Source organism: Puma concolor, chromosome B3, assembly GCF_028749965.1.
Source record: "Puma concolor isolate L17-30 chromosome B3, mPumCon1.1.hap2, whole genome shotgun sequence".
NCBI classification, from domain to species: domain Eukaryota; kingdom Metazoa; phylum Chordata; class Mammalia; order Carnivora; family Felidae; genus Puma; species Puma concolor.
The window spans coordinates 44670166-44685655 of record NC_141672.1 but is presented as its reverse complement, the minus strand read 5'-3'; the positions used below and the strand labels follow the sequence as shown (position 1 = coordinate 44685655).

General features: G+C 48.6%; 1 protein-coding gene across 1 annotated transcript in view; it reads left to right on the top strand.

Moving 5' to 3' along the window:
* TMEM260 (transmembrane protein 260) overlaps positions 1-15214 on the top strand; it is a 91118-nt gene extending 75904 nt beyond the window's left edge. The window contains exons 16-17 of the transcript XR_015252354.1: positions 13276-13383; positions 15074-15214. The gene's annotated coding sequence lies outside the window, so the exon portion shown is untranslated. The remainder of the gene's footprint in view (positions 1-13275; positions 13384-15073) is intronic.
* The last annotated feature ends 276 nt before the right edge of the window (positions 15215-15490 follow it).

The following is a 15490-nucleotide window of genomic DNA, read 5'->3' as shown; positions in this document are numbered from 1 at the left end:
TCTCATCCATTTTATACACCTGAGTAAAATGAGTAACGAGCCTCCTTCTGCTTTGCTTCTCTCTTGTATGTTTGAAAAAGTCCTCACTAGGGGCACTGGGCGCCTCAGTCGGTTAAGCATCCAACTTCAGCTCAGGTCATGATCTTGCAGTTCGTGAGTTCGAGCCCCCGTCGGGCTCTGTGCTGACAGCTCAGAGCCTGGAGCCTGCTTCGGATTCTGTATCTCTCTCTCTCTGTCTCTCTCTCTCTCTCTCTCTCTCTCTCTCTCTGCCCCTCCCCCGCTCATGCTCTGCCTCTCTCTCAAGAATAAACATTAAAAAGAAATCTTTAAAAAAGTCCTCCCTAAATATGCATCTGGAAAGCATGAAATAGACAATTCAGTTTAAATTGCAACGATAATTATAAATAATGTGCTATTTAACTTATATGGAAGACTGGAAGTTAAAAGAAAGTAACCAAGAAACACTGAGCAGATGAAGAAATGAAATCAGTCTCATCGATAAGGGAAACGTCTCAATGTGAACGTGTGTGTGCACACACAAGTGTGATCCATCCCGTGTGAGCCCAGTGCCACAGTGGTCCTTCCCTCTTCCTACTGGCTTCCCCAGAGCATGGTCCGCCAGGAAAGAAGCTTCAACTACTACCATTTGCCTTCTGTCTCCAAACTTAGATGTTGCCATCTATACATTTGATGTGTTTCTACCTTCCCCCAAACAGTGTGGAGTCTGTCGGTCCCAGAGACCTCTCAAAGAGTAGTCTCCTCCCAACACAGCTTCTCACAGCACTTAGAGGACTGACATGGGGCAGAAAGCTTGGAGTCCTCATCTCAGGACCTGTGCTAGGCTTTCAAAACCGTGCTTGGGACAAAGTCATAGATTTCCCAGTGGGGATGACCGGAGTGCCTGAGTACTACATCCACTCGCTTATTTTTTTTTTAATTCACCTGGGGCGCCTGGGTGACACAGTCAGTTAGGCGTCCGACTCTTGATTTTGCCTCAGGTCATGATCCCAGGGTCATGGGATTGAGCCCCAAGTTGGGCTCCTGGCTGAGTGTGGAGCCTGCTTAAGATTCACTCTCTCTGCCCCTCTCCCTGGCTCACACTGCTCTCTCTCTCCTTCAAATGAATGAATGAATGAATTCATTTAATAAAAAAAACATTTTGGGGGGTGCCTGGGTGGCTCAGTCGGTGAAGCATTCGACTCTTGATCTCAGCTGAGGTCACGACCTCGCAGTCCATAAGTTCAAGCCCCACATCAGGCTCTGTGCTATCAGCTCAGAGCCTGTTTGGAATTCTTTTCTCCCTCTCTTTCTGCCCCTACCCCATTCATGCGTTCTCTCTCAAAGTAAATAAACAAATAAATACTTAACAAAAAGGAAAAACATTTTTTGAGTTCCTACAAGGTGCCAGGCCCATGTACTAGGTTTTCAGAGGGAGAGGGGGACCAGACAGACAAGGGCCTGTCCCCTGTGGAGCTTCCATTTCCAGAGGGGGAGAAAGCCAAAGTGCGAGTCTTAAAAATCTGCCCAAAGGTCATTTTTTGCCACCACTACTACTCTTTAACCCCTGCTGAGGATATCAAACCTGTTTTTTCACTGTTACAAATGCTGATTGGAAACTATACCACCACTGCCTCCATACAAATGAACAAGTTCCCACCCACGGAGATGTCTGCATCTCATTCTCAGGTTATCTAGAGCCCTGCTGAGTCCACAAAAGGGGGCACTGGACCCACCGCCATGTGGTCCTCTTCCCACACCACCTTTTCCCGCCACCACCCACCATACTCTGCCTTCCCTGGCCGCCCCGTGTCCTTCTGCAGATCTCATCGGCACCGGATTAAATGAACACTAGTGGTGGGGTGTCTGGCTGGCTCACAGTCAGTAGAGCATCCGACTCTTGATCTCTGTGGGTTCAAGGCCCACACTGGGCGTAGAGATTACTTAAAAACACTGGTGCTGCCTTCCTATAGCAAGGAAATGTTCTCACATCTCCCATCACCATTCATAGTAACAGAGAAAGGAAGAGGCAGGTAAGAGAAGCCTGTCAGGTGCTCTTAGGCTCAGTGCCTAACTCTCCTGAGACTCACCACTCAGGTTCTAGAGGCGCACCGACTCCTTGAGGCCCTCCACACACTGCCTCCTTGAACTTCCCCGCAGGAAGGGAGCGGGTCCCACTTCTACAGAGCAGTAAGAAGGAATCAGCACTTCTGTCGTACTCTCGCCCAGGATGTGTGACCACAGTTTCACTGTGAGAAAACATCACACAAAACCAGACTGAGGGACACTCCACCAATACTCTTCAAAAGTATCAAAGTCATGAAAGGCAAGGAAGGACAGAGTGTCTCACATTAAAGGAGACTGAGGAGATATGACAACTAAAGGCAATGTGGGATCCTGGCTCGGGTCCTAGAACCGAAGAAAGATATTAGTGGAAACATCGGTGAAATTCGCATTGAAGTCTGTAGGTAGTTAACAGCATTGTACTAACAGTTTCTCGGTCTTGATCATTTACTGTGGTCAGTAAGATCTTCTATTAGGTGAAGCTGGGTGAAGGGTATTCAAGAGCTTCCTGCACTATTTTTTTTTAAGTTTATTTATTTTGAGAGAGAGAGCGCACGCACACCAGCAGGGGAGGGACAGAGAGAGAAGGAGAGACAGAGAATCCCGACTTGGGGCTCAAACTCACGAACTGTGAGATCATGACCTGAACCGAAGTCAAGAGTCAGCTGCCTAACCGACTGAGCCACCCAGGCGCCCCAAGCTCCCTGAACTAGTTTTGCAACTTTTCTGTAATCCTAAAATTATTGCAAAATAAAAAGGTTGTTTGTTTTTCTTTTTTTAACTTCTTTAAAGGCAAAGTACTCCTATTTCCACTTGCTCCTTGTCGTTCTTTGTTGATCGCTTTCAGCCTCAAGATGAGCAGTAGTTAGAACAGTGGTCTACACTTCTTGGGCACACCAATGATCAAGAGACAAGTTCCTTAAGGCCAAAGGCCACAGGCCTGCCCCCAGCCCTGCCATCAGGGTAGGTGGTCCTTGTTGGCGCTGGGCCTCAGCTACCTGCTGGTGCCTATCCAGTGGGACCTGGGTGAGGACTGGGTATCTCCAGGGAGCCTTTGGCTCTGTTTCCAGCATCTTAGGGAGGCTCAGCAGAGGTCTGTGGGATTAAATTCCCCGCAAGCCACTGGACTCACACCCAGTTTAAAGACAGCAGGATCTAGTCTCGGATTATTCCTGTGGTCCCGGTTTCTCTCTTCAGGCAGTCACTACAGGAGAAGAGGGAGTGAAGGAGAAGCCCCCTTAATACCCTAATTCTTTCCGAAGATGATTCAGGTTTTTGTAGCTTCATTAGCATTTGCAGATAGAAATACATTTTAAGTGGCATTATGCTAAGTAATTATTCTTACAGGATGTGAAATTAAACACATTTTACTCAGCATGAAATTATTCCTGCCACGTACTGAGTTTGGTGACAGCTTGAGAGTTTGGACAGTGGGTTGCAAGAAGGGGAGAAGCAATCTATGTATTTAAAAAAAAAAAAATCCAACCCCAAATATTCCACCAAAGGTAAGTCCTTGTAGCGAAATAATTTTGGCTGGTTGGAATATTAAACCTGCTACTATAAATTTCACGCCTTGCATTCCTAAAGCAGATGCAGTGTGATCATGCCAAAAATTAATTGGAAATAATGCGACTTGTCTTGTGTACTCTATCCAGTAGAGGGCATAGCAGATAAGCGTTGTGTGCATTGGTGACTTAGCGACTGATAAGGCTTGTTTGTAATTGCTTCTGTAAAGATATGTAGCAACATGCTTGGATGCTTATTTACATTTAGGAATGTGGTTTGGAATAGGAGGTTTAGATTTATAACTTTGTTTTTGTCTGTCAATACATGGGAGACTTTTGGTTGTTACGAGCATTATATTTACCAATGCGCAATGTTAAATTGCTGGATTTAATTGTTACAGTACAGTGAATTATTCTATTATTTCTTACTTTTTTATCCTAAGGAAAATTCAAACTTTCCAGGCTTTAGGGCAGGATAAAATGGCTCTGAGCATGTCAACGTCTCAAGAGCACATTATTTTCTTATTGGATTGTATTAACTTTACAGATGGAAATTTGAAGGAGAATTAGAAGGCTTAGGGATGGGAAATTTGGAGAAGAAAAGAATAATGTCTTAAGATTTCTGGAGGGGTTAACTGGTAAGTCATTCTGAAAGCTGCTGATGCTAATTCTCATAGCAAGAGACAGAGCAGACCCCAAAATTATCAGGAACGAGGCACAGAATGGCTAAGAAGGAACAGAATCTTGTGTCACACTCAGACTTGCCAAAGGATTACTCAGGTTCCCTGTCTCTTCTTGTCTCCCGTTCTCAATACCTGCGATAACTGGCACAAATTTGTCGTGTGTAAATGCCGAATAGGGCGACTTCCCACGATCGAGGCAGAGGGTTGTTTGGCAGGCCCACTTAGGTTACAAAGCAAACAGTCTTCGGCCTCAGATGCACGTATTTGGACCCCAAAGAACAACAACATGACATACATAAACAGACACCTGCCACAAGCCCTGTAACCTGAAGGGAAAGCTGGGGGGAGGGGGCGGAGCACAGCGTAATGAAACTAACAGGCAACGGCGTTCCCTGTTTGGATAAGGTAAAGGAAAGGAAAGGCGTGCGCCCACCTCCTGCCCGCAAATCAGCCGTCTCCTGAGGGGTGACCGGGACTGGGCAGCCACTGGTGTCCTGCCCACGTGCATGATCTGACCCGTGGCCAGGCACTGCCGGGGGCGGGGGGGGGGGGGCGTCTGGAATCCTGGTTGTCGGGACCCCCGCCCCCCACCGCAGACACCTCGTCCCCCTCTGGAGCGCTTCCCCACCAGTTCGGAGGCTTCTGCGCAACCCCCGGAGCAGAGGCACCCCACGGGGAAAATGCGCTGGGGAAGGCACTAGCCAGAGAGGTAGCCCCTGGGTGGGGAGCCAGGAGCGCGGGCTCAAGGGTGTCAGGAGACACGCTGTGTCGTTTTGAGCTGTAAGTTGTGCACCTTGAGCAAGTATTGCCTGATATGAAACTTGTAGTGAAATGGAACCCACGCTTACAGAAGAGACTTGCCCTTTCCTAGACCCGTTCTTGTGGACAGCCTCTCCCCCTGCCACGTGAACCACTTTCCCCTTCTTGTGCTTTTGTTTTTAATGTTTAATTTCTTTAGTGTTAAGAGAGGGGCTGGGGGGGGGGGGGGGGTTGTGGACAGAGAATCCCAAGCAGGCTCTGTGCTATTAGCGCAGAGCCCGAAGCAGGGCTCGAACTCAGGAGCGGTGAGATCACGACCTGAGCCAAAATCAAGAGTTGGAAGCCCAACGGACTGAGCCACCCAGACGCCCCCGGTTTGTGCTTTTCACATAGGGGTAATAGCGCTTTCTCCCAGGCATGTGCTCGACTGCAGATCTTGTTCTCATGTCTCCCTTGAAACGTCTGTGTGTTGTTTGTATCACAAGGTTTCTTTACAAATGGACTCCTCCCCCTGGTGTCTGGGTGTCTGGCACGCATGTATGTTGTGGGAATAGATGGTGGTGAAGGACTTCTGCAGGAGGGGAGGCAAGGAAAGAGAGACAACAGGGAGAGAATGGGGAGGGGACATTCGTCATTGAAAAGGCTGTGGCAGAAGAATCTGACCTGCAGGCTTATGGATTTAGGGCTGAGTTTTAGGATAGGTTCAAGTTAACGTGAGACTTAGGGTCTCCAGGGCTCTGCCTCACACCCATGCCCCCAGATCCTATAGGTGTTGCTGTCGCAGAAAGTCACATGCGTGCCCAAAATGGCAAGTGTCCTGATTTGGCTCCTATATAGTTGCAGATGTTAATAAATGCCTAAATTTTCCCTCTCAGCTGCTTCTCTTGCCATCAGATCTTTCTAATCAGAAACTATATTTAATATTGCAAATAAGTACTCCTGTGGTATATCAGTCAGGCTCCTGTTACAAAGGACGGAACCTGTGCCAGCTAGGGAAACTAGAAAGGGACTGTTACAAGGCACTAAATGGCTCTCAGGATCGCAGGAAGGACTGAGGAGACAGGTTCCAAGTTTAACCTTCCAGAATGACCTCAGCACTGCTCTGCAGAACCTGACCACCATCAGAGCTATACCCTTCTCTAACAAGGAAGCTCTCTGTTAAAATTGGAAGCCACGGCTCTTGCCTTCCACTCCAGAACCTCAACATCACTGTCATCTTCAGGAAGCCACCGTGGTCAGGAGGTCCTTGCCCCTGCTACAGCCAGAACCACCCAAGTGCCCCCTGGAAATCATGCCAGCAAGTGGCCATCCCACCACTGCTTTCAACACTCGCAAAGCTAGTGATCAGACACAGGGGAGCTAAATGCCTGACTGTGCTTGCCAGCGAAGTGCAGAAACGAGGGCTATCTCTTCCTCCTGCCTTCCAAATCCCATGGAGTGCATCTGAATGGCTGAGCCGTGCTCACATCTGGAACTCCAGCTGCAAGGGCCTCTGGGAAATGACAACTGCATTCTCACTGCATTTCTACAGTACAGAAGGCATTCTAGAAGGTAGTTGGAGTAAGTGTTGAACATTAATACATTGTATTTGCTACAGTCCCGACAATTACAGAGGTGAAAGCGTACCTTTATTTGAAGAAGCTTATTTACAAACTACGCACAAGAACAAATAGCTTCTTTTCTTCAATAAAAATAATGTGCATTCAGAAATGGACAAATCAGTAATGCAGGATTTTTCCAGTAAGAATTTATAGGTACTGAGGTCAACACAAAAAGGGCAGGGGAGGGTGGGAATTATTTTATTTCCTCTGTCCTAGCAATAGAGGAATTAGCAAAGATCAATGTGTTGTGTCTGCTTTCTGCGATGGTAATCAGTACATAACTAGAACATGGAGCGGAAGGGCAAGAGGCAGCTGATTTTACCCACTAATGACATGGAAGCTGGTGGGAAGTTTCCTGCTGTGAAGACTAGAAGTAAGAGAAGGAACAGCTACATCATTAATGGAATGGGTTAAAGATGTAAAGTCACGGCCACCTGCAGGAATTGGGTCTGCGCACAGGAGCAATAGAATCAACATACTTCGAGAAAGATCAGAGGGCCTGCCCATAGGAAGGAACCACAAAACAGACCCCAGAGCATCGTCCCCTCGGCATTGTCACTTGAGAAGCCATGTTAGGACAACATGGGTGTGAGTGGAAGTCCATCCTCGGGGCGCTGCTGGAAAGCAGAGTAGGAAGCACCCCTCGAGTGTCAGAACTGGGACAATGTACAGGAAAGGAACAGCTTAAAAAAAAGAATTTCTGGGAACTCAAAATCAAGTGACCAAGAGACTACAACAGATACACAATTCCAAGGCTTTCAGAAGCTGGAAGGCCACTTATAAAGAAAAGCATAACCTGCAATGGAATGAAAGAGACCAAGGGTTGAAGAAGAGACAGGAAGCAGATAGGACCAGAAAGACCCGGGAAAACCTCACAAAGCTTCATGCGATTTGAGATGGACGGTCACAAGTCCACCTGAGAATCAGAGCCTGAACAGTCAGCCGAGTCTGAATGGCCACACAGAGTGTGGTTCCCTGATGTCACCAATATAAAGTGCAGGGGTGCCTGGGTGACCCAGTCTGTTGAGTATCAAACTCTGGATTTTGCCTCAGGTCATGATCCCAGGGTCAGAGGATTGAGCCCTGCATTAGGCTCCACGCTGAAGTATGGAGTCTGCTTGAGATTCTTTCTCTCTCTCTCCCTCCCTCCCTCCCTCCCTCCCTCCCTCCCTCCCTCTCTCTCTCTCTCTTTCCCTCTTTCTCTCTCTCTCCCTACCCCTGCTCATGCACACACTCTCTCTCTAAAATCAAAAAAGGGGTACCTGGGTGGCTCAGTCAGTTAAGTGACTGATTCTTTTTTTTAATATGAAATTTATTGTCAAATTCGTTTCCATACAACACCCAGTGCTCATCCCAACAGGTGCCCTCCTCCATGCCCATCACCCACTTTCCCCTCCCTCCCACCCCCTCATCAACCTTCAGTTTATTCTCAGTTTTTAAGAGTCTCTTATGGTTTGCCTCCTTCCCTCTCTCACGCCAGTCAGAGTGGCTAAAATGAACAAATCAGGAGACCATAGATGCTGGAGATGATGTGGAGAAACGGGAACCCTCTCGCACTGTTGGTGGGAATGCAAACTAGTGCAGCCGCTCTGGAAAACAGTGTGGAGGTTCCTCAAAAAATGAAAAATAGATCTACCCTATGACCCAGCAATAGCACTGCTAGGAATTTACCCAAAGGATACAGGAGTGCTGATGCATAGGGGCACTTGTACCCCAATGCTTATAGCAACACTTCAACAATAGCCAAATTATGGAAAGAGCCTAAATGTCCATCAACTGATGAATGGATAAAGAAATTGTGGTTTATACACACAATGGAGTACTATGTGGCAATGAGAAAGAATGAAATATGGCCCTTTGTAGCAACGTGGATGGAACTGGAGAGTGTTAATGCTAAGTGAAATAAGCCACACAGAGAAAGACAGATACCATATGTTTTCACTCCTATGTAGATCCTGAGAAAGTTAACAGAAGACCATGGGGGAGGGGAAGGGGGAAAAAAAAGAAAAGTGACTGATTCTTGATTTCAGCTCAGGTCATGATCCCAGGGTCGTAGGATCGAGCCAAGCCCCATGCCAAGCTCCACGCTGGGTGTGGTGCCTGCGTAAGATTCTCTGTCTCTCCCTGTCTCTGCCCCTTCCCTGCTTGTGCTTTCTCTCTCGAAATAAATAAAGAAGCATTAAAAAAATAAAAACAAATAAAAAATAAGTAAATAAAGTGCAATTGTGTTGTGCCTGGAGGGGAAACAAGATCAACTGCTCTGAAGCTTTGAGTTACTTGTGACCTTCAGCGTAGACAGAAACTGTTTTAATGATTCCATTAATTTACTTATTTAACCAGGTTTTTAAAATGTTTATTTATTTCTGAGAGAGTGCAAGCTGGCGAGGGGCCAAGAGAGGGAGACAGAGGATCTGAGGCAGGCTCTGCGCTGACAGCAGCCAGCCCGCTGTGGGGCTCGAACTCACCAACCATGAGATCATGACCTGAGCCGAAGTTGGACCCTCAACCGACTGAGCCACCCAGGTGCTTCTAACAGGTTTTTCTGAAGTATCTACTATATGTCAGGTAATATGAAAAACATAGGTATGGTACGTTAGGGGGTTTATAACTTGGTGAGGGCCAAAGATAAGTAAAGTAGCAATTGCATTATAATGTGGTAACGGCCATGGTAAGGGTGGCATAGAGGATTATGCAGAACACTTACCCCCCTCACCTGTACGTGGGAGGATGTCAGGGAGGGCTCCCTGGGGAGGAGGCCAGGCTTCGGGGATGGGAGGAGAATTAGCCGGACAGATGAGGGGAGGGGGCCAGCACGTCGGGAGGGAGAGTACCGCAGGAAGCAGGAAATGGCGAGTACAAAGCCTTGGAGGGGAGAGAGGGAATGGCATATTTAAGGGACGCAGACGGTGGAGGTGCAGAACTGGAGGCAGACGTGGCACGAAATGAAGCTGTGGGCCAAAATGGACCAGCTCGTAAGGGGTCTTAAGAGCCTCATTAAAGAGTTTGGATTGTATCTTGAAGGCAAGGGGACACTGTGGGAAGTGTTTCCAACTGGGGCGTGATGCCCTGTGAATTTAGAGTGATGAGGGCGGTAGCACTGGAGGGAATCGCCTGGGAGCAGAGGCAGGGCCGGAGGAAGAGGACTGCAGGTGACTGCGGTCACAGCGAAGTGCTGGTGTGGCCTGAGCTGGGTGGCGGTGGGCATGAAGGAAACGGGCATACCCTGGAGAACCGCAAGCCTGCCAACAATCCTCGGAAGCTTGGTCTCTTACAGTCAACACAACCAGCTGCTTTCTCTCCTCTCGCCTCCGGCCCCCTTCCCTCACCTCTTAGGTGTCTTCTGTCGCTGAGAAAATAGAAGACATTAGAAAGGATTTCTCTGCCCCTCACCATCACACCCACCTGCGTCTGTGCCCATCTTCCCTTTCTCCACTCCCGAGGCCTCCTCCCATCACAAGCCAACACCCATGACAGCCTGAAATCGTGGGCTGGCCACCATCTCAAGGACTCTGCTCCTTTGAGCGTCTTCTCTTCTGCATCACTGATGTCTCATTCTCCCTCTGTCTCTGTCTCTCTCTCTTTCTCCTCCTTCCCTGATCCGGCTCTGTCTCTCTCTCCAAGCTCCCTCCTCTGAGTCCTTTCACATTTCAGCCTCCCTGGTCCCAAATGGTCCCAGCCCTTTCCTACCTGAGGGCCTGTGTGAAAACTGCTCCATCTGCCTGAAAAAGATCTTGCCATTTGTACCGGGTGGAAGAGTGGCTCCCAAATGATCATGTCCACCCAGAACCTCAGAATGTGACCTTCTTTGGAAATAGGGTCTCTGTAAATGTGACTAAGATGAGGTCATACCGGATTAAGGCGTCCAATGACTAAATCCAATGACTGGTATCCTTATAAGAAGAGGAGAGGTCACACAAAGATAGACACAGAGGAAAGAAGGCGATGAGAAGATGGGAGGCGGAAATTGTGCCAACAACCACAGCAGCTAGGAGGAGATGAGGGAAAATTCTTCCCTAGAGACTTCAGAGGGAGCATGGCCCAGCTGATATCTTGATTTCTGACTTCTGGCCTCCAGAACTGTAAGAATACCGTTCTCTTGTTTTCAGCCACCCGGTTTGTGGTCATTTGCTATGGCAGCACTAGGCATAGGGCTGACTTTGTTCTTTATTGAAACTAGTTCTCTCAATTTTTTTCTTTGTTGAAACTAACCCATTTTCTCTGTAGCCCTTGTCATGAGAGGCGATCATATATTTATTGGCTCATTTTTGTCTCTTTCCCACATTAAATTCTAAGGGGCAAGAGGGCAGGGATCATATCTGTTTGTTCACCTCTCTAATACTGGTCTGAAACCAGCTCTGTGTTCAGTAATATTCGGTGAATGAGTGAAACAGTGAATGAAAGAATGAATGAGGTATATTTAGACTGTAGAATGGACTGGATTGGTGACTGGCTGGATAAGAGGGGAAGGGGCAGGGATTCCAGGTTTTGGCTGGAGTCAGGGATTCGGGTGCCCTTCACTGGTCTGCAGAACACAGGGAAAGAGCAAGTTTGGGGAAAATAATGAGTTCAGTTTTGGAGTTTTGAGTCTGAGGTGCCTCTAAGGGCACTCAAAAATAGAAACCAACTAGTATCCCCATTTCTGCCTGCCCAACCCCCACCCCACCCCTGTTTATTTGTAATACAGCAGCCAGGGTGAGCCTCTATTTTTAAAAAAATTTTTTTAAAGTTTAGAGAGAGAGCATGTGAGTGGGGAAGAGAGGCAGAGGGAGAGAGAGAGAGAGAGAGAGAGAGAGAGAGAGAGAGAGGATCTTAAGCAGGCTCCACACTCAGTGCAGAGGCCGATGTGGGCTCGATCCCATGACCTGGGATCATGACCTGAGCTGAGATCATGAGTCAGACACTCAACCGACTGAGTCACCCAGGCGCCCCAGGGTGAGTCTTTAAAAACATGGGCAGATGATATACCTCCTCTGTTCATCGCCTTCCAGTGGCTCTAACATACTATTTATTTTGCTTCTTTGTTTATTGTCTGACTTCCCCTACTCTAGTGAAATAGATGCTCCATGAGGGCAGGGCATTTTGTCAGGTTTTTTTTCACTACTGTGTATCCAGCACCTACAACAGTGTCTGGCAGATAGGAGTCGTCAGTCGGATGTTTGTTGAATAAAGGAATGAGATTCCATTAGGAATCTGGATTCATGAGTCTGGCACTCAGGAGTGAGTTCTGGGCTGAAGATGAGGATTGGAGGCCACGGACAGATAGAGGGCGCACAAAGCCGCCTCCGGAGTGCCTGTGATCTCCCACTTGCAGGGGGGAGAGTAGCAGAAGAAGAGGAGCCCCAGGGAACATAAAAGAAAAGCAGAGAAAGTGGTGCCCTGGAAGGAGACTGGGAGGCAGCAGTCCGTGTGGCATCAGACGACCAAGGCGGGCGAGCCCGGCAGGGAGGAAGTGGTCCATGGTCAAGTACGACTGAGAGGAAGCAGTCCAAGGACAGCAACTTCACGAGATGGTAGAGGCACCCACCCAGTTTCAGTGTGGAGGGGTGGGGCAGGGGGATTGAGCAGCTGGTATGGACAGGTCTCCAGGAAATCAGGCTGAGAGGAGAAACAGGCCGATTCCTGGAGGAGGGCCAGGCGTCAATGTAATGATTGGACAGAACAGGGCCGGCTTCAGGGCTGAGGAGAAGGAGCTAGCAAAGAGAACTTTGTGGACACAGCTGAGAGACTGCGGTGCCTGAGGTGGTGGGGAGAACAGGTAAAGAAAGTGGAGGAGGGGTGGCCTGGAGATGAGCGGCAGCTCACGACAGCAAGGATGCGGTTCTTGCTTACACATCTGTAATTAGATTGGAGTTCGGCCGGTCTAGGTTGGGTACAGCTGGCCTCGGTTCCGGGCTCTTCAAAATATCTCATCTCTCTGGGCCCAGCAGAGTGTGTTCCTCTCGTGGCAATGGCAGAAGCCAACAGAGAAAGCCCAACCCACAAGCACGTTTCTGGCCTTTGTTGACATCCCATTTGCTAACATCCCACAGGTGAAAGCAAGTCACTTGGCCAAGCTCAAAGTCAAGAGGGGAGGCGGGGACGCTCTGCCCTCATGAGGCCATGGCAAGGCTGTGAATGGGTATTTCTGCTATGGGGGTGGGGAGCAGGTGAAGAATGGAGGCAATAATGCAGCCCTACCAGAGGACGCTAGCATCACCATTTTGATTATCCTCACCTCATCCAAGCCGTATGTGGTACGATTTGCTGTAGCTCCCAACCAGCCTCCCCACCTCCGAGTGATCCTGCAAGACACCAGACTCAGCCTCCTCACATGACATTGTCATGATGTCCCTCCTCTTTCCAAGCCCTGCCAGTAAGATGAAGCCCAAAGTCCTCAGCCAGGTATCCAGGGGCTCCAAACCCAACGTGTGCGGGTGTTCCCATCTCTCTCCAGGATGGACTCTCCACTCTGGAGTCTAATTCTACTCCTTCTCCTCAACCCTCCCTTTCTCAACCGCTTCATCACTTACCTAACGTACCCCCCCACCAACCCCCCCCCCCCGGTGAAACTTCCATGTCTTCTTCCCAAACCCGTTTCTGAACTCCTACAATTAAACTTAAATACAGTGACTTGAATTATGAATATTTTGTTTACATATTTACTGAACAAACGGTGTTTTCTTTCAGCACCCACTTGTCACACAACTAACGTGGGGTTGACCCTTACGGCTGGGCGCTTAGTGGAAACCTGGCAGTCTTGCCCCCGAGGAGTTTCCAGCTGAGGACTAGAAACAGGTGGGTCAGCGGGTCAATTGTAATGTGAGAAATGCTACCCTTGGGGCGAGCCTGGCCTGCCATGGAGTCTGTGTGAGAGCACCGTCCCAGATTTAAAGGAAATGGAAGGCTTTCCAGAGGAGGGCGAGATCTGGATGATAAGGGGCTCACCAAGCCTGATAAAGGTTACGGTGTCTCAAGCAGGGAGAACAGCATGGGCAAAGGCATGGAGACTTGAAGGAATATGGTGTGTTTGGGGAATAAGTAGGTCTGTGTACCTCACAAATAGGAGTGAGGGCTGAGGAACAGGGAGAAAACGTGGAATGGTAGGTTGAGGCCATCTACTGAAGCCTCTTCTGTTCCACCCTCGGGAATCTGAACTTTAATAGGGGAGGTTAGGGTCTGCATGAGGGCAGAGAAACATATGGGGAGTGGAAGGGCCTCCCCTTTACGTCTGTTCTCAGGGCCACCCGAGGTAGTATCTGGCCCCCTTGATGACAACCAGGTGCTAAATGTATAGTGAGAGCCCTGTGCCCTCCTACAGCCTGCTTCCCCCTTTAGGATGTCTCAGCCCAGACCTGAAGGGGTGTCTTGGAGATGGCGTAGCACTTCCCCATTCGCAGACAGCCCCTGGAGTCTCTGTCCTAACCACCTCCCAGGGTACTGAACAGAGACTCCCCAGCTGCTGTAGGGCTGCAAGGCCCTCTTTACCCCTCCCCTGCCAGCCGTGGCGTGCAGTAGCCTCTGAGGCCCTGTTAACTTAGAACTGATGACGGTTTGTGAGTTCTAGCCCCACATTGGGCTTTCTGCTGTCAGCGCAGAGCCCGCTCTGGATCCCCTGTCTCCCTCTTTCTCTGCCCCTCCCCCACATGTGCTCGCTCTCTCTCTCTCTCTCTTAAAAATAGATTATAAACATTTAAAAAATATCTCAAGCTCTTTCCTTCCTAAAAAAAGAAAAAAAAGAAAAAAAGAATTGATCTTCACTTTCTCCCTAATTCGGAAGCACTCTTTTCTCTCTAAACTGAAGTTTGCTTCCTTATATGTCGGTCATTGGAGCACATTGGGTGAATCCATTACTCCTCTTCTGATAGTACTTTCCGTGTTTTACCAAACTCATGGCCTCCCCCAGTCTTGTCTGGGTTAGACACAACTAATCTCTTCACACCCCCCGCCCAAAAAAAGGTAGTCTCTGCAGGTTCATACCACCCATCATCGTGGTGACCTCTGGGGCCATTGGGGTTAAAAGGCAGTGTTCCTCTTGAAAGGCCGGCTTCCAGAAGTGGGTTCAAAGCCACAGGTGTAAGCTGAGCAGCACAAAGCCTGAGCGGGCAGTGAATTGGCCCCTCCCTTTGCCGGCCGCTGCATCAGATCAGCAACCCTCAACTGAACCTACTGAGCCACAGGCATTACCACTACCTCATTCTTATTTAAATAGCAGAGAGTCAGTTTCTGGGTCCAATAACGAACATGGATGAGGTTTGGAGCCCAATAGAATTTGAATCCAGACTTTGGCACCTATTAATTTTGTGACCTTAGGCAAGTGATGACTTCCAATGAGCCTCAGTTTTCTCATCTCTAAAGTGGAAATATTGATAACTACCTCTACAGGATTGTGTGAATGTTAAGTTGCATAATACAATAACAAGTGCTTAGTAAATGTTAGCCTCCGTCCCTTGGCCTTTTCTACTCACTGAGCCTTTGCTTCTTCAAGGGTGGCTCTGAGACACAGGGAATGTGCCCCGTCATGGGCATGAGGAGACTGGGATTCTGGTCCCGACTCCTTCATCATAGCATGAGAGCTGTGAATTCTGTTCAACACTATCCTTGGGGCTAATGCGCACATCAGATACAGTGCAGGTCTTTAAAAAGGTAAGTACTGGGGCGCCTGGGTGGCTCAGTCAGTTAAGGGGCCGACTTCGGCTCAGGTCATGATCTCGCGGTCCGTGAGTTCGAGCCCCGCGTCGGGCTCTGTGCTGACAGCTCAGAGCCTGGAGCCTGTTTCAGATTCTGTGTCTCCCTCTCTCTGACCCTTCCCCGTTCATGCTCTGTCTCTCTCTGTCTCAAAAATAAATAAACATTAAAAAAAAAAAAGGTAAGTACTTAATAAATATTAGAAAATAAAATATTA